General features: G+C 47.4%; 1 protein-coding gene across 1 annotated transcript in view; it reads left to right on the forward strand.

Annotated features, from left to right (window-relative positions):
• The first annotated feature begins 499 nt into the window (after positions 1–499).
• GPAM (glycerol-3-phosphate acyltransferase, mitochondrial) overlaps positions 500–21,691 on the forward strand; it is a 61,574-nt gene continuing 40,382 nt past the window's right edge. The window contains exon 1 of the mRNA XM_012663881.1: positions 500–643. The gene's annotated coding sequence lies outside the window, so the exon portion shown is untranslated. The remainder of the gene's footprint in view (positions 644–21,691) is intronic.

Below are 21,691 nucleotides of genomic sequence, written 5' to 3' on the forward strand. Positions count from 1 at the left end.
ACATGGGAGAGCGAGTCACCGGCGTTCCCACCACCTCACCAGGGTCACAGTGAGCTGCACACCTGGTGCCAATATGACTCGCCCGCTGGTGACCCCAGGCCTGCTCAGCCCCACTCCAGTGTCACTTCCCCTCTTGGCAAGTTAGAAGCAGCCAGGCCTGGAGCCCGGGGGCTCCACGTGACCACTCGGAACGCTGAGCTGCAGCCCCTGGGCTGGGAGGCTACACAAGAGTGTTACTGAGCTCAGAGCTTCCCTCCCCAGGTAGAAAATCCTCACCAGGCAACACGAAGAAGACACCCCCCACTGCATCATTAAATTATAACAAGCCCTGAAACTCACTCCAGAAGCCTGGGGCTGTTTGTCCTTGCAGTCGGAAGGAAGTGTGTGATTGGCTGGCCACGCTCAGCCTAGCAGGCCTTATCTCTGGCTGGTTATTATTTGATTAAAGAGGCTTCCTCCTCCTGCGGTGTTTCAAAGCTGCACCGGGAGAGTTTGCTGCTGCCCCTCAAACAGACACCCAGAGGAGCCGGACCTCCCTTTTTATTCACCCACAGCCTGGGGCTGCCTTCTCCAGGGTCTGGATCAGCTCTGCCAATCAACTGGTTGGAAATAATTCTCAGACACCACAGAGTCAAGGACACAGGTATTTACACACTTTGGGGTGGGGGTGGGTGTAATTTCTCGGGATGTCATGCCAGGAGACGCAGGGGTGGGATGGGGGCTGGGGCAGCGAAGTGGGACGGTGAGAGGCAAACAGTGGGAAGTGGGAAGTGGAAGAAAGGAGAACTGGGGATCTCGGGATGCTGCGGAAAGGCAAAGGGAGGCTCTTGGGTGCGAGTTGTGTGCAGCTGGAAGGCAGCGCGAGCATGTTTGTGACGTAGCATCCACGTCTGCGTCTTTGCTCCCCGCGGAAGCCTTCCTGAGGTCTAGCCACCCTCTTGGCCTCCGTGTAATCCCTCACCCTGACTCAGAACCCCAAAGTCCTGAGAGGGTTTTGGACATTTTATGAAAAATCCAATTGCTCTAGCTTGGAGCATCGTCAATTCTGATTTGCGAATGGGACGTCGCCTTCCAAGGCTCTGCTTGGTGGTGCAAATCCTTGCACCAATCCTTGTGATGTCAGCTGCACAGAGAAGATGAGTGGGGCTGAGCGCCTCGTTTATGAGAGTTTGTTTCCCACTTTGTCTACGATCTGTGCGTGATGGGCTGTGTCCATTCTGTTCCCCACCATGTTCGCATCTCAGTGGTGTTTCCCAAGACTGGGTTGGGTGGACGGAGCTTTGTGTCAAAGGACTCCCTCACTACAGATGAAAGCTGGGCTCCATGTGGGGCCGACAGGGATCGAACCACCTGGAATGAAGATGAAAGCCAGAGGGAAGGACAGACTTCATCTTCTTTAATTGCTAGGTTTGGCTGGAGGTGGCCGAGGAGGACAGGATGTGATGCAAAACCGATGCTCTTGGGGTAGCCAGGGATTCCTAAAACTGATTTCTCCCTGTGTGCATTGTAGGTTAAGAAATGACCTTGCCAACTGCATTTCCTTCCTCCAGTCTTGGTGGCCGTCTTTATTCCCACGTGTTTCCGTCCGCGTTGTCTTAACTCTCAAGTGTTTGTATCCAGGCTGTCCTACTTTGTCAGCTGCGGTGGAATGACACCATGGCTGTGTTCCGCAGGATGCAGGACATTCTCCCTGCCGACTGCTGTGGTCCCCTCGGGAGCTTTCTCTGCTGGGGCCCATTGGATTTCCTGAGGCTATTCAGAGTCATAGGTCCGAGAGGTTTGTCGTAGTGAATCCTGCTCCTCTTCGTAATTTTAAAGGAAATGCCAAGAGGTGGAGGACGAGCCCAGTGTAAGGGTTTATGCTTCCTGGACCCGATTCTTCTTTGCTCTGTTGGGAGCATGTCCTCCCTTTGCCATTGTCCGGATGCTCTGTGTCCTACGTGCCTCTTGGCCTCTTTTCCTACCCTTCTCTGTCTCTGTCTTGCCATGCGGATGCTCTTTCAGTCCTTCACACCCACCACGGTCAAGACTTATCACATTTTATCTTTTCTGCTTGGAGCATTCTGTACTCTATCCTGCCCCCAGGTCTGGCCAAGCGAACAGATTAGTCAAGCCTCCCTCTGAGTAAGCCGCCTCCGCTGTTGGGAGCTTGGGGTTCCCTGAACTTCCCCTTCCTGGCCCGCTAACCATACTGTCTTATGACTGCTTGTTCCCGATGCATTGCCGCCACCAGACTGACAGCTGTGTGAAGGCAGGGTCTGTGCCTCTCTCGCTCCCGGCCAAGCCCCCAGCGCCTGGCAACGTCTGGCACCCAGTAGATTCTTACTGGCAATAACAGTTAACATTGACAGAGTGACTTCCCTCTGCCCAGCACTCCTCCAAGTGCTTCACGCTTATTAATTCATCTCCACGAGCAAGCAAGCGAGGTGGGTGTCCACCCATGTGACAGACGAGCAGACTGTGAGTTACGGAAAATATCCAAGGTAGCACAGTAAATGGCACACTTTGGAGCCATGCTTTTACTCCTGTGCTAAATGAGCCAGTGAAGAATGAACGATTAAAAAAAAAACCCATAATATGCTGAAATTAAAAAAAAAAGAATGAGCGAATGACAGCAGGCTGACGGTAAGAATGTGGTGACTCTTTCATATGCTCGGTGGGACCTGTTCACTCAGCTGTGCCCACCGAGCACCAGCCACGTGCCAGGCTGGGAGCAAGTCTTTGAGGACGTGGTGATTAGCAGCACAGACCCTGAACTGAGATTTTTTCTGCTCTGAGTTCTGCTCCGTCGTCTTTGCTGGGACCTGCTGTCCTGTCAGTCTCTTACCTGCCTTGGTAGCCAGGTGTAACCGCATATGGGCTCCCTTGTAAAGACCTGGAGGGACCTGGAATTTGGTCCAGCCCTGAGGGAAGTGTTTGGGGAAGCCAGCATGGCCTGGGTGCTGACTGTATCTCAGGCACTGTACTGGTCTCGTTTAGCCTCCTTATGAGATGGCGGGGTTAGCACCACCTGTGTTTCAGAGGAACAAACCAAGGCTGAGAGAGCTTGAATATCATATACCAGGGGCTTTCCCTAGACTCTGGGTGCTGGGCTCAGCCCATCCTGGTACCTGGATCCCTCGAACACTCCTGTCTCTCCACCTGCCTCCCCGGTTGCTGGGTGAGGACTCCCTCCCTGCTTTGGGTCCTCAGCCTCCTCTTCCTCGCCTGGACCCCTGCCCTGGCACCGGCTCTGAGTGCTGGAGCTTGTGGGCCCCACACTTGTGCTTGACTTGGCAAGACAGGCACCTGCCCGGGGACCCCAGCTTTCAGCTGCCCTCGGTCCTAAAGTGGCCCCTTCCCCTCTCCTCCTCTCTCAGGCAGTTGCTTTGGGGCACCAGGTCCCTAGAACATCTCACTGGAAAAAGTCTAAACCAAGGGCTCCAGCTTAAGGGACTCTCGTAAGTCTGTTAATGTTTTGCTGGAAAAGTACAGCTAAGCAAAGGGTCATTCGTAGCCACAGCTGGATCTTGTTTTCTCCATTTCTCATTTAAATTGTCTAAGCTCTCATTTCCTCATTTTTAAAATGAGTATAATGCTTTTCCCACGGGGTTACTTTGCGATTAGACATTCTGTGTTCACCGGCATCCGCTGCGTGCTCACTGTGTGCGACAGGGCGGGCGTAGGGCAGACTGAGGCAGAGACAGCTGCTGCCCTCGTGGAAGTTACAGTCAAATGGAGGTGACAGGCATTAAAAAAAAATCACAAAAATAAATAGGTCATTTCCATCTGTCGTGAGAAAAAGGACGAAGGACCTAATTTAGATGGGGCGGGAGCAAGTTGGAAAGGGTCTTTGATGAACCCATAGCGTTTGAGCATTAATGCCCGCCTCGACCAGGATGCAGGAGGTGTTCAGCACGCGCCTCCCTGGCCAAGGACCTGCTTCTGTCTGCGGCTCGGAGTCTCTGAGAATCAAACGGGAGCTGGACTGAATGCTTCCTAAGACTGAGTGCCCATCTCTGGCATCTTACGATTCGATGGCAGGATAGAGCCGGATGAAACGAGGGCCTCTGACTCCCTGTTCCCCAGCGGCCTCTGCTGATGGAGAGAAGCCAGGCCCAGATTCAAGGAAGGCGGGAGGAGGAAGTGGCCAATCCTTTCTCCTAGAATCCCCTTTCTCTCAGCATCTCCTACCCACCCCTCCACCCCAGCTAGAGCCCAGAACCCTCCCTCCCTGCGGTCACTGCTTTCAGAAGAAAACTCCTAAGTCCCTTCCAAGGAACTGTGTCCTTCCTGTGGACATGGTTCCCTATGTCCTTCCTCCTCAAGTAGCCACATGTCTAGCCCTGCCTGGGACAGTAACCCGCCTGGCCGGTGTTCTCCCATGGTGGAGTTCCGAGAACAGGAAGGCCACGAGGGGGACGGGGGTTGAGGATTTGGGGATGGGCCCATGTCTTTCTCTGCTACCCATGAGTGCTCCCAAGGCTGCCCACTCAGCCTCCCCCCAGGAGCACCGTGTTCCTTTTGCACTGCACACAGTGTCTATTGTGAGCTCTCTGGCCGGGGCATGAGTGAGGCTCTTGCAAAGAGCTAGTTAGCATTTTTTCCAGACGAAGCCAGAAGCTCTGGGAGGTGGTGGGAGGGCTAAGCCTGCAAAGAGTGATGAAAGGAAATGATTAGTCCCAGGCTCCTGAAAGAATGGGAACTTCACCATCTTCAATCCTCTCCCACCTTTCCTGGGGGTGGGGGCTGCCCCCTTGGCCTCCAGAAACAGATCAATTCTCCCTCCATCTCCTGTTCCCTACCTGGGGCCTCACTCTTGCCCCTGCTGTCTGTTAGTCACTCCTGGCCCGCCGCTTGCTGGCCACAGGGCTTACTGGGACCTTCCAGGGGCACCGGTGTCTTGGCCAGTGACGCCTGAGCTATAATGGTGGGAAGAAGGGTAGGAGCTGAAACTTCAAGGCACACACCTCCTCTTCACATGGATTCAGGATCTGAAAACTCCCTGTTTAGGTGGGATTCACTGAGAAGGGAACAGAGATGCCATGCAATCAAACGCTAGACCAGGAGCGTTTCCAAAGTGACTTTGAATAGCAGCTTGTACCCCAAGGCAGATCACCCCCAACAGGTCATAAGAGGAAAATGACAATGTGTTTGCAACGGAAAGTTTACCCTCATTATTCAGTTTCCAGAACTCACAGCCTTGCTCACCCCCGCCCACCACTCCGCACTCCCCACGGTGGGACCAGTTCTCTAACTGCTAGTAGCATGTCAGATACACGTTGACAATCCTGGGTGTCGTGCTGAGCTGGCGCTAATTAAAACACTCCATCACAGGCTCCCAGCCACAGGCAAGCTGCTGCTGCTGCTGCTGTCCTCCTCCTCCTCAGCGGTGCAATTGCTTAGAGAGCTTCGCATTCGGCCCCCACTCCCCACCCAGTGCCCCGTGGGGCTGGCGGGCAGTGTAGCTGTGTGTTGGGCTTCAGCATCCTGCCAGAAATCAGGTTGGCCAAAATGAGCCTTGAAAGAAGGTGACATCCATTTCCCTGTGGGCTGGACTTTCTCTGAAGGGAAGGATGGTTGCTGTGGAACTGAACCCTGGGGGCCGCTGGTCTGTCGATTTTTTTTTTCTTTTTCTTTCTTTTTTTTTTTTTGAGTCAATTCCAAAAAGTGACTATGAGGAACAAGGGCCTGGGAAAATTGAAAACCTCGGGACTGAGAGCTCTCTAGGACTTGGCAATGGGAAGCCAGGGGACCAAGTAAGTGGCTGCAGCAGGCAGGAGGCTGGCTTCTCCCCACCCCCAGCCCAGCTCCCAACTGGACGTCTGCGGGCACCACTAGAGAGGAGCTGTGCTTTTGCTCAGAGGTCCCCAGGCACGTTGTGTGAGCTGCAGCTGTCCTAACCCCCACTAAGCACCTCTTAGGGACACATTTTAACGATCTTGTGGGATGCAGCTCAGGGTGAGCCTGCTAGGTGAGGTGGGGGTGGGGCCCCTTCCACCACGCCAGGCGAAGGGCACGCACTGCTGGATAACAGAGAGGGCGCCCTGCCATCCTCAGATGCCCAGGTCTGCGAGGAAGCACTGTGCATCCCTGGTGTGTTGCCATCACTCCTTCAATGCCTTGCTGTGCCGCCATCCCTGCCCCGTGTCACACGCGCTTCTTGATTCAGGGCAACAAGGCATAGTGGCCGCTCTCAAGGAACTCACAGCCCAGTGGAAGAGACGGGTGATTAACAGGCAGTTCCGTGCAGTATTGCAGAGCGGAAAATGAGCGGTGCAGTGTGTTCACAGTGTAATCGCGTCTCGCCAGTTCTCCCCACGCCCCTCCCTGCCCTCGCCCTGGAATGCCTGTCCCCTTCAAGCTGCGTCTCCAGCCTAGATCTTCTCCAGCCAACTCCAGTGGCTCCTTAGCACTCACGGTACTCACGTTCCAGACCCCTCGTAGATGGGTGTTGGTCTAGGATGCTTTTTCCAGTCTAGGATGACGTAAGAACTAAGGACAAAGTAGCAAGTCTTTAATACAGATATATGTATTCAATTTCAGGAAATTCCCTTTGTTCTGAGAGTCTATCCTTCCTGCTTCTTGGGATGATCAAGCAATGGTGTTGGTTGATTGACAATTTATGTTTAGTCTAATTGCTGTGTTGTGACTGGGCAGGACAAAGAAGTTAGTATGCCTTTGTTTACTGCACTGTGATAGCTCACAGTCTGGGAAGCACCATCCAACCAGCTGCTCTAATACCCAAGGCCAAACCCAAGCAGGAGCCCTTGGTGTGTCCTTCTTAGTTTCCGATTTCCCAGTGTGTAGCAGAGTGGCAGAGTTAATGTATTCAAATTCCACAGGCTTCCCCAAGACACTTAGCTGACTGTGGCAGCCAAATCCTTAAATAGAAACTACTGTTTTCTTGGAGTCCCAGGCTCTTGTATGTTTAATGCCCCAAGTATCTGCTTTCTGGGCCAAACTCATGAAAATCTAAAGGGGAATTATCTGTCTCAGAAAGCAGCTGTAATGGAAATAAAAGCCATTAGTACTTAGTGTTATCAGGATGTTTAATTTTTCATTGGTATTTCAAGATAAAAGTTGATCTTCAGAGTTGCGTGAACTTGGGTCACCAGCTGCCACTTACATGCAGCTTAGAGACTGCTGCAAAAGATGCCAGTAACCCTGGCTTGGGGTAGCCAAATTTTAGGGGTCCTTTATTCACCTGCTTAGGTTAGAAGATCTTGGGGTCATCAGATCTGCTCTGGTTAAATGAATCCCCTAATGCATCTGGTTTTCCTGACATTTCAGATATGGTCCAGGGCATTGGAAGTCCCCCAGAAAGCTTGATGGCTAGAAGAAAATGTCTACTAAGCAAGCCAAATCCCAAGAGTGCAAGTGGTGAAGTCTAAGTTCTTGGGCTATAGTGGAATGTTTCTGTGTTAAAAGTTGTTTAAAATAAGCAAGTCATGCTAAGCTTAGATATTCAGCTGCAAGGGGGGTTTTGCTTTACATGTGTTTGCAGTGTTGGCTTCATTCTGTGGCAGCAACTGCCAAGGGGACTCGGGTGCTTGGACGGAGTGCTTCCTGAGGTCAGGGATATGCTTTGTGTGTGATATTGATGGACAGCCCCTCTTCCCTCTGCCTATCTCTCCCTTGGGATCCAACACATCTCCTGGCACATAAGAGGCCAAAAAATGGTTGCTGGTGACAATGAGAATTCGAATAACTAATACATTTTAGAGAGAATCAGTTTCTACCTTGACTTTAGTTATTAATATTTTTACCTTGCCTGTTTAGTTATTAAAAGAAACCTTCCTTTGGCTGGATCATTGTGTTTGGTTTGCATTTCTTAGAAAAGGAAGGAGTGGGAGCATGAGCAGCAGAGGCCTCTAGGGGAGCATTCTGTGTTCCTGGTCTCTGTCTCCAAATCCTCTGGAACTTGGCGCTGGTTGCTTATTCGGGGGCTGCTCCAGGCTGAAGAGCAACAGGTGTGGTCCACTTGAACTTACATAATTGTGCTTGGTTTGCCTGGGCTCTGCTGCCAACACAGTCTTTCCTACTGAACACATTCCTCTTATAGCAGGCAGGTCATCAGCTTGAGGTCATGGCAAGAACATTGTAGAAGGTTTCAGGGGATGTTTCTCGTCAAGGTTCTGCCAGCTGTGTGGTTCTGGGAAAGTCTATTTATCTCTCTGGGTTTGCTTTCCTTATCTGTAGAATGTGTTGTATTAGATCAGAATCTCCTAACCTCAGCACTGTGGACGTCATGGGTTAGATAATTCTTTATTGCAGGGACTGTCCTGTGCATTGTAGGATGTTGAGCAGTGTTCTGGTCTCGATCCACTAGATGCCAACAGGACCCCTCCCTTCATCTGTGACAACCAAAAATATTTCCAGACGTTTCCAAATGTCCCCTGGGGGGCACAGTCACCCCCAGCTGAGAACCATTGGATCAGATGCTATCTACCTGAGTTTGAGAAGCCGCATTAAGAGTTGTGAACGCATCCTGTTTTATTGAGCTTCTAAGTGCTAGGCACTGTATTAGGCTTTGCTACTTAAACATCTGTTTCTAGATATTCCATTGAGAAAATCCATCTACTTCATGAAAATCTGAATTAGAGCTAAGGTGGCGTCTACATGGGCACGGAAGTAGAGTGGAAAAAACGGATAGAATTCCTGTTGAGAGTCTTACTAGCCATGTAGCCTCAGTTTTCTCATCTGTAAAACACCAGCTTTTCACTTTGTCGTCAGGACCTAACGCTCAGTGTGTAGGAAAGCAACTGGATCACAGCTCACAATAATCAAACTTGCCCCCTTTCCGCTCTCCTATCTCTGATGGGGTCAGATCTGCAAAAGCCATTAACTTTGCCAGTGTTGCTCTGCTATTTCCACAAACCTTTGCTCCCCACTTGTCCCCCAACCCCCTCCCTGGTCAGGCCAGCATGATATTGTCATTTGAAAAATCCCCAAAAGTTTGTTTCAAGAAGAGCCCCCCAATCTGTCATATCACCAGATTGTTGATTCGGGCCACCTTTGCAGGGGTTACCTCTCTTTATCCAAAAAAAAAAAAAGATTCGCCAATAACCAGAAATTTGTAGACACCATTGTCATTTGTTTGCCTGTGCAGGACAACGATAATAGGAATTGAGGACAAGGGAAGTCCTACTATGTGTGTTACCGGCACTGCTCCACCTGGGGTGCTGATTGGGGTCATATCGCCTCCGCTGGGTTCTCAGTGTCTTGAAGGCACTTGGACATCTTCAGCAGCTGCTGCGCCATCTCCTCCAGGGAAAATGTCTTGGTACCTGGTAGCCTGGCATGGGGAGAGGCACCATGGCACAGCGGCCGGGAGTTCAGGGTGAGGGAGTTTGAAGCTGCATTCTCCTCCTGGTCAGACCATGGCCTGGGCCTACAGGGAACACAAAGAAAGTGTAGTTCTTGAAAAAGTAGGCTCAGGCTCAAATCCCAACTCTGCCACCTACTCCCTGTGTGACCTTGGGAAACGTGTGTCTCCTTCCTGAACTCCAGCTTTCTGTCATGCCTGAGAAGTCTGTCATCATGAGGGTCCTTGCCTCACTGGGCAGCTGTGAGAATTAAATCATAGAATTCATGGGAAGCACGTGGCACATTCTGATAAATACTAAGGGTATAATAGAAATCCATTATTATAGATAATATGTATCATCTTAAATGGTGACTATAAACAATAATAAATATAATAGATGTGAAATAGACAAGAAAAGTGGAAATTGGGGTGAATGAAAAGGCTGGAAGTTGATTCATTCTGTAACTGATAAGACAATAGGCTCAAAAAGGCACACAGTGGGAGGGGTAGCCAGGCCCTCCGTGCTGGCTCATGGCAGAGCCGGGGCACATGTCACATCTCGAGTCCCCTGCAGATGCTGGTTCCACCATGCTGGGGGCCGCTTTCCTGCTCAAACATTTAAAGCCTGTGTTTAGAAAATTGTACAAAAATTGAGGAAAATAAGGTTTAAGAGGGCTGTGTACAGTGGATCACACCTGTAATCCTAGCACTTTGGAAGGCCAAGGCAGGAGGATCACTTGAGCTCAGGAGTTTGAGACCAGCCTCAGCAAGAGAGAGACCCTGTCTCTACTAAAAATAGAAAAATTAGCTGGGCATGGTGGTGTGCGCCTGTAGTCCCAGCTACTGGGGAAACTGAGGCAGGAGGATTGCTTAAGCTCAGGAGTTTGAGATTGCAGTGAGCTATGATGACACCACTGCACTCTAGCCCGGGGTGACAGAGTGAGATTCTGTCTCAAAAAAAAAAAAAAAAAAGAACCATATGCTTTTTGCAGAGGAAATGTTTCTTGAGGGACTCTTTCTTCTTAGGGAAATGAATATTTTGTCTAATATGTTTCTAATTACCTAGAGCTACCCCAGAGAAGGGAGTTTCGATTTTCTATCTTAGCTACATGGAGCAGGAAGAGGAGATTGAGTATTTCACCGTCTCTCTCTCTCTTGCTCTCTCACAAACAAACACACACACACACACACACAGGAAGTTCAGTGTCTCTTTCCGAGCAGAGTGCTGAGAGGAGGCCCCATCCTCCCCGCTCCAGCCCACACTAGCCCGTTGCTAATGTACAACCGAGCATTACTGAAACTACGTCCTTTGTTCTTTGGTCTCCCACCTTCTCAAAGTTCAGCCCTTGCCTCCCAGCCCAGACCTAAGGGACTGGTGAATTGGTATTTTGCTTTAATGCTGATATTCAGTCTCAACAGCCACCATGAATCACTAAACAATGGAGCACAAATAATGGTCACCTTCCCAGTGAGATCTGAAGAGATTTCTCTGTGCTGGCTCAGACCTGTGATTCATATCTCGTCTTTCACCCCTGGCCAATAACTCATAAATTTGCTTGAGAAGGAAAGACTGGAGTGTTCAGCTTCACTGGTTGAAAGAGGAAGGAGTTGAATAGAGTGACTCAGGACTTTTTCCTTCACTATTGACTATTTTAGACGTGCTTGGAATGAAAATTTATGTAGGGTTGTTAGGGTGTTGACACGTGAAACCATGTGTGATTACAATAGGAATGGAACTTTGCTTAAAATGGAATAAATTATTTGGATTAAACTCTATTGTAGTCTTAAGTGATGGTTATAATTCAGTCAAAAGGTTGAATCAGTAGAGTAATAATTCCTATCAGAACTCCATCTCCTATTTTGCTTTCTTAAACTTTACAGTTTATCCACTTATTGTCTTCCTTATTTGAAGAGGTCTCGCCATGCGCAAAGCACACATTTTAATGCTTTTCTTTTACTCCACCCCCCACCTTTTAACCCTTTTCTAGAATAGCATGTATAGAATGATGACTTAGAGGAGGGCTTGGCAGACTATGGCCCCTGGGCCCAATCCTGCCTGCCACCTGCTTGGTAAATAAAGTTTTACTGGTGCAGGGTCACGTTGATTTGCTTATGTATCGTCTACAGCTGCTTTCACATTACAACAGGATTGCGTAGTTGTGACAGAGACCATATAGCCCGCAAAGCCTAAAATATTTACTCTCTGGCCTTTTACAGAAAAAATGTGCCCATTCCTGACTTAGAATATGAGTATTGGAGTCAAACATGTCTGGGTTCAAATCAGGTCTTGGTTCCTCGCTTGCTGCGACACTGGGAAAGTTGCGTAACCTCTCTGTGAAACCTAGAATATGCATGGGGTTAATAGATAAATTCCTATCTTGGAGTGTTGCTGTGAGAATTCAGCGAGATAGTATTTGTACAAACTTATAGCCCTGTGCCTGGCCCAGAGTAAATGCCCAACAAATGGTAGCCATGATGATGGTCATTCATGCCTTTATCCAACAAGTATGCATTTAGTGTTTTCTCTGTGCTAGGCCTGGGGGCTATACCAGTGATCAAGACATAGGGAGTTCCTGCTGTCGTGGAACTGTCTTCCTCACTTTCTAACGGGGAAGACAGACAATGATCAAGAAAATAAACCAGCCAGGCACGGTGGCTTACGCCTGTAATCCTAGCACTCTGGGAGGCCGAGGCGGGAGGACTGCTTGAGCTCAGGAGTTCGAGACCAGCCTGAGCAAGAGCGAGACCCCATCTCTATTAAAAATAGAAAGAAATTAGCCAAACAACTAAAAATAGAAAAAATTAGCCCAGCATGGTGGTGCGTGCCTGTGGTCTCAGCTACCCGGGAGGCTGAGGCAGGAGGATCGCTTGAGCCCAGGAGTTTGAGGTTGCTGTGAGCTAGGCTGACACCATGGCACTCTAGCCCAGGCAAGAGAGTGAGACTCTGTCTCAAAAAAAAAAAAAAAAGAAAAGAAAAGAAACAAACTGGTTATTTTTAGAGAACGGTAAGTGCTATAAATAAAATAAAATAGGATGATATGGAAGAAAGTGACAAGGCAAGGGACAGTTGCTAACAGAGCCAAGATCTAAAAATAAGAATTAGCCATGGAAATGTCTAGAGGAAGAATGTTCCTGGCAGAAGAGACCATAGGCACTGAGCCTGGCATGAGCTTGGGATGGTCCAGGAACAGAGAGATGGCCTTGGGGATTAGGGCAGAATGAGGGAGTGGAGAGTGGTAGGGGACGAGGAAGGAGAGGCGGGCAGGGGTGAGGCCATGTCACGGCTTGTAGGCCCGGGGAAGACGTTTGGCTCAGAGGCAGAGGTGCAATCTGAGACCATGATGGGGCAGAAATGTAACCAGGTCCTTGGCCTCGTTCTATGATCTTTGTCGTCAGTATTATTCTCCCTCTTTGGTCCGTCGCATTGGTGCCTGTTGGAAGCAGGAATGAGTAGGGTCCTAGGGGCAGGTGTTGGTTGTGATAAGCCCATCACATCTCACTTGGGCTTTTCTCCTCATGGTGCCCCTGACTCACCATGCAGATCTGGCCAATGCCGTGAGCTCTTTGGAATCATTCCTTATCAGAAGCTTTTAATGCTTCTCCAGGTAGAGCACTTAAGGTGAAAATCAGTTAATGTAATCTCAAAACGCTAATAAATTTCCAGCAACATAAGACCACCGGATAAGCATTTTGTCCCCAGGGTCACTCAGAATTCACAGCTCAGTTTCCGTAATTAGCATTTCTTTTATGCCTAAATCATTAAACAGGTGTGAAGAGCCCCAGTGATAATATTTTACCTGCTGGAGGTTTAAAAGAAGGCTTTAGATATAATCAGTTACTCAGACTGCCTCCAGAGTTGCTAATAATAGCCACACAGTACTCACAGTAGCAAAGCACTACTGCATACTGGGCTCACTCAGAGGGAAGAGTATACCTGTGGTTTATCTACCTTTATCCATTTTGGGTAACTCCTCCTTCTCTTTTTGTTCTCCTCTTCATCCTCCTTCATCATCTTCATCATCATCAAAATCTTTTACTGGGGCCCAGCATGGTGGGTCATGCCTGCAATCCTAGCACTCTGGGAGACCGAGGCAGGAGGATCTCTTGAGGTCAGGAGTTTGAGACCAGCCTGAGCAAGAGGAGACCCTGTTTATACTAAAAATAGAAAAATTAACAGGGAAACTAAAAATAGAAACAAAAATTAGCCAAGCGTGGTGGTGTGTGCCTGTAGTCCCAGCTACTCGGGAAGCTGAGACAGGAGGAGCCCTTGAGCCCAGGTTGCTATGAGCTAGGCTGACGCCATGGCACTCTAGTCTGGGCAACAGAGCGAGACTCTGTCTCAAAAACAAACAAACAAACAAACAAAAGCCCAAAAAACTTTTATTGAAAGTACTTAGCTCACGAATATAATTAATACTTCCCTTACAATGTACAAATATGCGTTTCTGTCTCTCATCTTGTTTTAGACATTGTTAAAAGAACAAGATCCAAATGTGGCTATCTTCCAAGCCAGGCTTTCAAACATTGATTCTTTTTTTCTTATTTGACAAAAACTGTATATATTTATGGTGTATAATGTGATGTTTTGATATATGTATACATTGTGAAATGATTAAATCAAGCTCATTAACATGTCCATCACCTCACATACTTGACATTTTTTTGTGGTGACAACATTTAAAAATCTACTCTCTAGTATACAATACATTATTCTTAACTGTAGGTACCATGCTGTGTAGTAGATCTCCAGGAATTTATGCCTCCTGCCTAACTGAAACTTTGTACCCTTTGACCAACATCTCCCCATTTCCCGCCCCCTCCCCCAGCTACTGGTAACCACCATTCTACTCTCTGCTTTATGAGTTCAACATTTTTAGGTTCCACATATAAGTGAAATTATTTGGTATTTGTCTTTCTGTATCTTTTTTTTTTTCACTTAACATAGTAATGTCCTCTTGTTTCACCCTTGTTCTTGCAAATGACTGGGTTTCCTTCCTCTTTAAGGCTGAAGAGTATTCCGTTGTGTGTACATACCACATGTTCTTTATCCATTCATCTGTCAATGGACACTAAGTTTGCTTCCATATCTTGGATAAGAGCAATAATGCTGCAATGAACAGGGCAGCTCTTTGATATAGATTTCAATTCCTTTGGAGATGAACCCAGAAGTGGGCTTGCTGGATCATATGGTAGTTCCAGTTTTAGTTTTTTGAGGAAACGCCATCTGTTTTCCCTAATGGCTACACTACAAACTACTACTCAAATTCTTAATCTGAGGTCCATGGATGACCTTGGAGAGGGGTTTTGAGCCCACGGAAATGGAATGCAAACTTTAGCATGTATATTTTTCCTGGGAGAGTGGAGTTTCATCAGATTCTCAAAATGTACCTAGAAGCCAAAAAATGAGGAACTCCTGCTTTAAGACTTCAGTGACTCAATCAGTAGTACAGGTATCAGAGGAAAATGGGCTGGAGTTGAAGCTGGGAAGCCTGTAATTCTGAAACACTCACCCCTTTATCAGTTATGATCTGTGAAAGCAAATGGGACTGATACCCGGATCCAACGGAACCTTTCTTTTAAAGGATTAGACATTTTCCTAGGAACACTTAAGATAACCACAGACATTACATAGGACCCACTATGTGCCAGGCACTGTCTCAGTGCCTTGCATATTTTAACCCTTAATCCTTACAACACTATAAAGTAGGGACTATTATTAGCTTTGTTTTACAGATGAGGAAAATTAAGCAGAGAGAGATAAAAACCACAAATTGAGTTTGCTCTCAACATTCCAAGACCCTTCACAATTGCAGATAATGTAGTTTGTTGAGCGGTAATTAATGGTTCAGAATAATTACCATATTGGACATGTCTAAACGGCAGCCATGGTGTAATCTTGAAGTACATGCCTAATTAATAGCAGGATTCCTATATGTGCCACCTCTGATCGTGTGAATAAGAATAGTTTACCAGGTCACATGCGGAAGAGAGCCAGTTGACTGCTCTGCTTAATGAGAATTTGGCTAAGCATCACTATGGTTTATAAAATGGGCTTACTAACCAAGTAGGTAATTTTATTTTTGTAACTATTATCACTATGAAAAACAAATTCACACTGTGTACGTAAGGCATGTGACAATTCTGTGGAGCTTAAAGTCAACTAAACTTTATCTCTGGGAGGTTAACATTTCACTCATTCCAAGATTTGATCAATTGATGATGCTTTAGACATAATTCACCCTTTACCTAGATTGTATTTATTCCACAGTTAACGAACAGGTGACCTAGAAATCTAGATGAGCTGTCCTCTAAGAATATCACTTATAAGTAACCTTGAGAAAAACCAACAGTATCAATATTAAGATTTATTAACCCATTCATTACCTATAGCAATTACTAGGAATTCTACAATTCATGTAAGTATGCTTAATTTATGTATGCGTGCAATGATTTACGGAGGTAAAGTAGGCCTTGACCAGAAGTGAGAGTCTCTGGATAAAGTAACTGTAACATAATTGATAAAAGGGGAAAGTGTTCTTCCATCTCATAAGCAGAATTGGTTGTGCAATAAGAATGGGGTGATGTATAATTTACCCTGAGTGAAGTTTTGGCGTCCATGATCCATTCAACCAGCAGTATGGGGCTAGAAGAGGAAATTCTACCCTATGACCCTGGATTATGAAAAGCCTACCCTCTGATATCTCATTTTCATGTTGGAGATCATCTTTGTAATATAATTCAAATATTTTCTGGAGTATAGGATGATGACTGCCAGTTAGAAAAGATGTGGTTAAAACCACAGTCAAGCCTGTTATGCTTACTCGGGTTTTGCTTTATATAATGTAACTTAGATAACTGGAAACTGGGTTGATAACACTCTTTACTTTGGAAACCTTTTCTTTTGGGAATTCTGTAAGTTAAAAGCTAAAGACAGTCACACAGGGTATGTTTAGAACACCCAAGAGCATAAATTTTCCAAAAGAAAATCTTTGAGCTTTTATATGTCCTTAGAAGTAATAAAACTAAATTTCTTTATAAGTGTCTTCTAGAAATGAGCTTAAGTTGAACTTAGAGTGATCTTCCTCCCAATTAGACATAATGAGTGAGGTTCTAGTTTACTTTGAACTCATTAAAAAAAAAATAATCTAAATGTAAACTAGTTCTGCTGCTCCTCTTCATGACAATTTTTTTTTTTGACAAAGATTGGTTCTGAGGGAGGAAAGATAAAAGTAAGTCTGTTTCTAGCCAGGTCTAGCTTTCCCTTTCAAGTATTTTCAGATTCTTTCCTTCAAGTACATTGCGCATGTTGTGTTCACTGCCTGGCCTGTGCTCTGGCCTAGTTCTGGCCTGTGGTGTCCTGTTCCGTGGTGGGGCGCCGCCCGCCGTGTCGCTGGTCACCACCGGAGACCTGGGCCCCTGTTCTTCTCTGTAGCTATATTGTTCCCTCTACTCTGACCTGGAGGGTGGAGTAGGGGTGGGGAGATGGGAAATCTGCTGCCTACCTGTCTATCAAGCCTAGAAACATGCCTGCCCAAGACCCATAACGTCCCCAGCCTGCAAAACTCTGCGGTTCACACATCCCTCCTTGAATGCTTCTCTTCCCAGGCCTATCCTTGCCCGGGACTACTGACAGTTGTCACAGCCATGCCCATTTTCCTTTTATAAGTCATCAATCATGTCTTGTATTTAGACATCCAACAAATGGATATTGGGCATCTGCTTTGTGCAAGGTGCTGTTTGTTAGGTGCTGGGAACGCAGGGGAAAGGTCAAGAATAACATTTAAGAGGGAGAGGCAGCTATTAAACCACGACTTCTACAAACAAGCACTTCATTATAATTGTGGGAAGTCCCACAGGGAGACGCATAAGGAAAGGACCTGCCTTAGTCTGAAGGGTCAATAAATATTTTCCCGAGGAAGTGTGACTTGAGCTGTGTTATGAAGCGTGAGCTGGGGAGAAGGGGGCGTGGGGAGACCACTGTAGCTGGAGCACATGCAAGGGAGGCCAGAGCCTGGCTTTCTTGAGGACGTGAAAGAAGCCAGGGTGGCTGGAGTCGGAGAGAAAACAGGTACGTGGAAGGCGATGAGGGTGGTGAGATTAGCGAGGGTAGGCCGGGCCAGGTGTTAGAGGCTATGTTAAGACTTTAGTTTTTGTCTTAAAATCTGTAAGGAATAATTAGAAAAATTTTAATCAGTTGGAGTGGGATGATGAGGAGAGAGATGCGGGTGTTTGTCATGGTCAGTGTTGCATTTTCAAACGTTCATTCTAGCTGGCACGTGGAGGATGTCTGGAAGGGTAGCAGGTGGCAGATGTAGCCATGCGGAGTCCAGGCGGTAAGTTGTCACGCCTCCCAGGGAAGATGGTGCTGGTCTGGATTAGGGTAGCGCAGGCAGACAGGGAGATAAGTGGGTGATGGGTTAAAGCTATTCAGAAGGTGAAGTTGCTAGGAGGGAGTGTCAGGTTGGATGTGGGAAGAAGTCAAGCATGATTCCTAGGCTCCTGGTCTGCAAAGGAGACAGTGCGGGGTGAGAAGGAAGGAGGGACTCCAGCCAGCAAAAGATGCTGGGAGAAAACATTGAGGAAGAGAGAACAAAATGCAGGTGAGCATGGGGTTGTGGAAGCCAAGGAAAGGCCTTGTTCCTTACAGCCTCAGCTAGGATTTGCTCGACAAGCCATCAGTCCCCAGTGATCTCACATTGGCTTATATAACAGTAGAAAAGCTCTGGATGGGTCTGGGCACGCACAACCTAGTTCATGGGAGGATCCCTCTTCCAGAGAACGAGACACCTTGTTTTCATACCATTCCTGCCAGCATCTCAGCTCCACAAGCCATCTTGGATAGTATTTTCCAGGAACCAACGGTGAATTTTAGGAACAATAGGTTTTCCTAAAAGATGCATTATCTTCAGACGTGCAATTCTGAGCAAAACAAAGACAAGCTTTGATGATGTTGTATAGGGTGGCCTGGATTGTTAGAAGCTCCAAAATCGACATCTCTTCATGACACATTAGGACCTTTGCTTTATCTCAGTCAAACGAGAGGTGTCGCTGAAGTGCTTCTGATCGTCATTAGGGCTGTTCATAAAGGTTTAGTTATCTGGTTTGGGGCTCCTGGTAGGATTATTCTTTACACACTTGCTTGACATGACTTACTTTAGCTAATGAAATGTGAACGGAAGTGATGGGTAGATCGAGATCCGGCGTGCAGTTCACTACACCAGCTTCTCCAGCCTTGGCAATCACCAAAGCACACATCCATATGGAGCCTGCCTCAGCCTGGGTCCCCCCGTTATGAGCAGAGCCCCTATAATAACCTGCCATTTACATGTAGAATAGGCAAGAAATAAACTCTGTTGTCCCACGACTGAGACTTTTGTTACTGTATCATAACCTAGCCCATCCTGACTGAAACAGAGACACTCTTCCCAGAACAAAGTCACCGTAAGTGTTCATAAAGAGTTTCAAAGATTTTAGGATAAATTCTTCGCTAGGATTCAAGCTCAAAGGAATAGGATTCTCTCTTTTGTCCCCAAAGTCTCTGCAATTTTCCAAGCATAAGGTCTTGGCAACCTAGCCCTGAAATGAGGACTACCAAAGAACTAGGGCAACTTCCATAGCAAATCCTAACAACAATTATATTATAATAATATTTTTAGACCTGGGATCTGGTGGCCCAGCTCTAACTACCAGGTTCTTGCCTAGGCTGGTTAAATAATGTATTACTTATGTGTTTAGGCTCTAGAATCAGATAGACCTGAATTCAAATTGGGGTTCTGCCACTTCCCAGATTCAATTGACGTCTCTCTGTGCCTCAGTTTCCCTATCTGAAAAATGAGGGTAATAATAGTTCCTAACCCAGGGGCTGTTGAGAGGATGGGCCCCTCTTTGCCTGTTTGCCCTCAGACTGTTCCCCATCCTTCCCTGCTTTACAGTGTATCTTAGGGGATGCCCCCTTCACACGTGTTCCTCAGGTCCCCTGGCAGTTGGTTCGGCCCCTATTTTGACAGAGGGTAAAAGCCAGGGTATCCCCTCCTTTTCAGGTGGCACCTCTAGCAGTGGTGGCTCTGTGCTTTCAGCCCCTCCTGTGTGGCCCCTCGCCTTGGCCCCAGTTGTAGCCCTCGCTTTGCCACTCCAGCTTGAAGGAGGGTTGTGATCGTGGGTTGTCACTGATCTCTGGGTTGCCTCACCCTCCCCTTTGTCCTCTAAGCTTTCCAAGACCTTCCTAAGTAGTTCTCTGTATTAAAATCTCACTACTGAGCTATCAGCACTGGCTCTGTGTTCCTGACTGTGCCATAACTGATACAGAGGATTGCTCGAGATAATGCTTATACAGTACTTAGAATTGTTCTTGGCATGTAGCAAGTGCTCAATAAAGAGAAGCTTACAAAATGTACTTGCTTTCCTCCTACCTAGATTCTCCGTTGCCAGTCTGCCCCAGGCAGGCCTCTGCGCACAGCATAGCTCCTGAATCACTGTGCACTTGTCCTCCTCTGGGTTGACCAAGTCCATAGGTCTGAGCTTCTATTTTGATTTGTCTTTCTCAAATCTTACAAGGTAAAGGGTATGTGAGCTCCTCTGGGACACTTATGACACATGTTACAATTTTATTTTTAATTTTCTAGACTTCCCACTCTGGCTTAAAGAGGCCTGCTCCATCTGGCTCCTTCTGGCATTCCAACCCCTCCCTCTGCCACTTGTCGGTTATCCGCTCTAACCACACTGGCCTTTGCACAGTTCTTACTCTCTGCCAAGCTCTGTCCTCCCCCTGTGCATGGCATGCACATTGCCTTTTTTTGGAAAGGTCTTCCCTGGCCTCCTTTCATGGCCAGACCCTTCCCACGCCCTGGCCTTAGTGTAGCTGCTCTTGCCTTTCAGAAACCCTCCCTGACAACCTTATCTGGAACAGATGCTGTTTAGATTCCTTATTGCACTTTTCTTATTTCATTGTGATTTTTGTTTTTTACTTATCAATCTCTACACGCCATAGGCCTTTAGACTATTAATTCCATCAGGGTAGGTCCGTGCATATTTTCATTGGTGTATCTTCAGCACTTAGCAAGATACCTGCCACAAACAGGCTCTCGGTTGATGTGTTCTGAATGAATGTATGTTGACTTAATCGGTCTTTAAACAGCTCACGTCAAAGTTCCCTTGCAGTCCAGTAGTGATAATTTTGATAATCTTGGGGATTCTGCCCCCCACCCCCTTACTCTGCTGCTTGTGCTGTGCAGAAGCCAAGCAGACGCCCTGGCGTGGCTGGGACTGGTCTCCGTCACTGCGGCTCCTTGCCCAGGCTCTGCGTGGTGCACAAAGCCCCACTCCCTTCATGACATCCTCAGCCACTGGGCCTCTGGATTCTCATTCTTCACAGTTCTCCCACCTTTGCCCTCCTTTGAAGACCTGCCCCTCCAAGGCCGTGCAGCTGAGGAATCTCAGAGCTGAACCGTAGTCGGATCCCTCAGCCTGTGCCCTTTCGGTGCCTGCGTCATCCTGACCAGTACCTTCTTCTCGGGTAACCTCTCCCCCTCACATAATCCCAGACTGAGTCCATGAGAAAACAAAGGCCCATTTAGGTTTTGCCTTCTTGGCTACCAACCCCAGTCAAGCAGCTCCTCATTTCTTTGGTTTTTGGTCACAAAAAGGCTGTTAATTGCTATGACTCAACCTCCCTCAATGGTTTAGGGAACCTCAGGACTTAAATCACAGAACTTGGCTACACTCCTGAGAGAAAGGAAAAATACCTTCCATTCCTTAAGAATGAGGTAACACTTGTTAAAAAAAAAAAAAGACATACAAGCTAATTTCTTAATTACCCTGCTCTGCAAGTTTTCCCATTCAGTGCCCCAGTTTCTCTCTAGAATTTGTGCCCTGCCCACAGGCACAGCTGGAAGCTTGGACTCCTGCCTGGCTCCCACCGAGCTTCCTCTCTGGGGGGTTGAGTCTTGTCATGTACCCCGTTTGGTAGGAGATGCCGGGAGAGATCTCCCAGAAGCCTGATTGCTTCCTGCTGGGCTCAGGTGTATCTGACGGCCATCCTGAGGGACTGTCGCTCTACCCTGCCTTGTCACAGGGACCTTTCCCATCCCAATGTCTGTCCAATCAGATCTGGGCTTGATGCATTCTTTGGACACAACGTCTCGCTATACCTGGTTTTGGTATCTGGAGAACTTTCTTCATCTTTCATTCTGTTGGTTCTGCCCTCCTCACTCTGTCCCCTTAGATGAGGTCCCCATGTGCCTTATGCCTGAGCCCAGGAAGTTACACCATTGTAAGCCATGGAGTTTGGCCATAATTCAGTCTCTTTTAAGACTTGGAAACAAGTGTCTACGTAAGAGAAAATATCCCAAATATTTTAGCTTGGGAGCAATAGCTTGGAACTAAGGAAATAGTTGTCTGTACCTG

Source organism: Propithecus coquereli, unplaced genomic scaffold (genome assembly GCF_000956105.1).
Source record: "Propithecus coquereli isolate 6110/MARCELLA unplaced genomic scaffold, Pcoq_1.0 Scaffold84, whole genome shotgun sequence".
Lineage (NCBI taxonomy): Eukaryota > Metazoa > Chordata > Mammalia > Primates > Indriidae > Propithecus > Propithecus coquereli.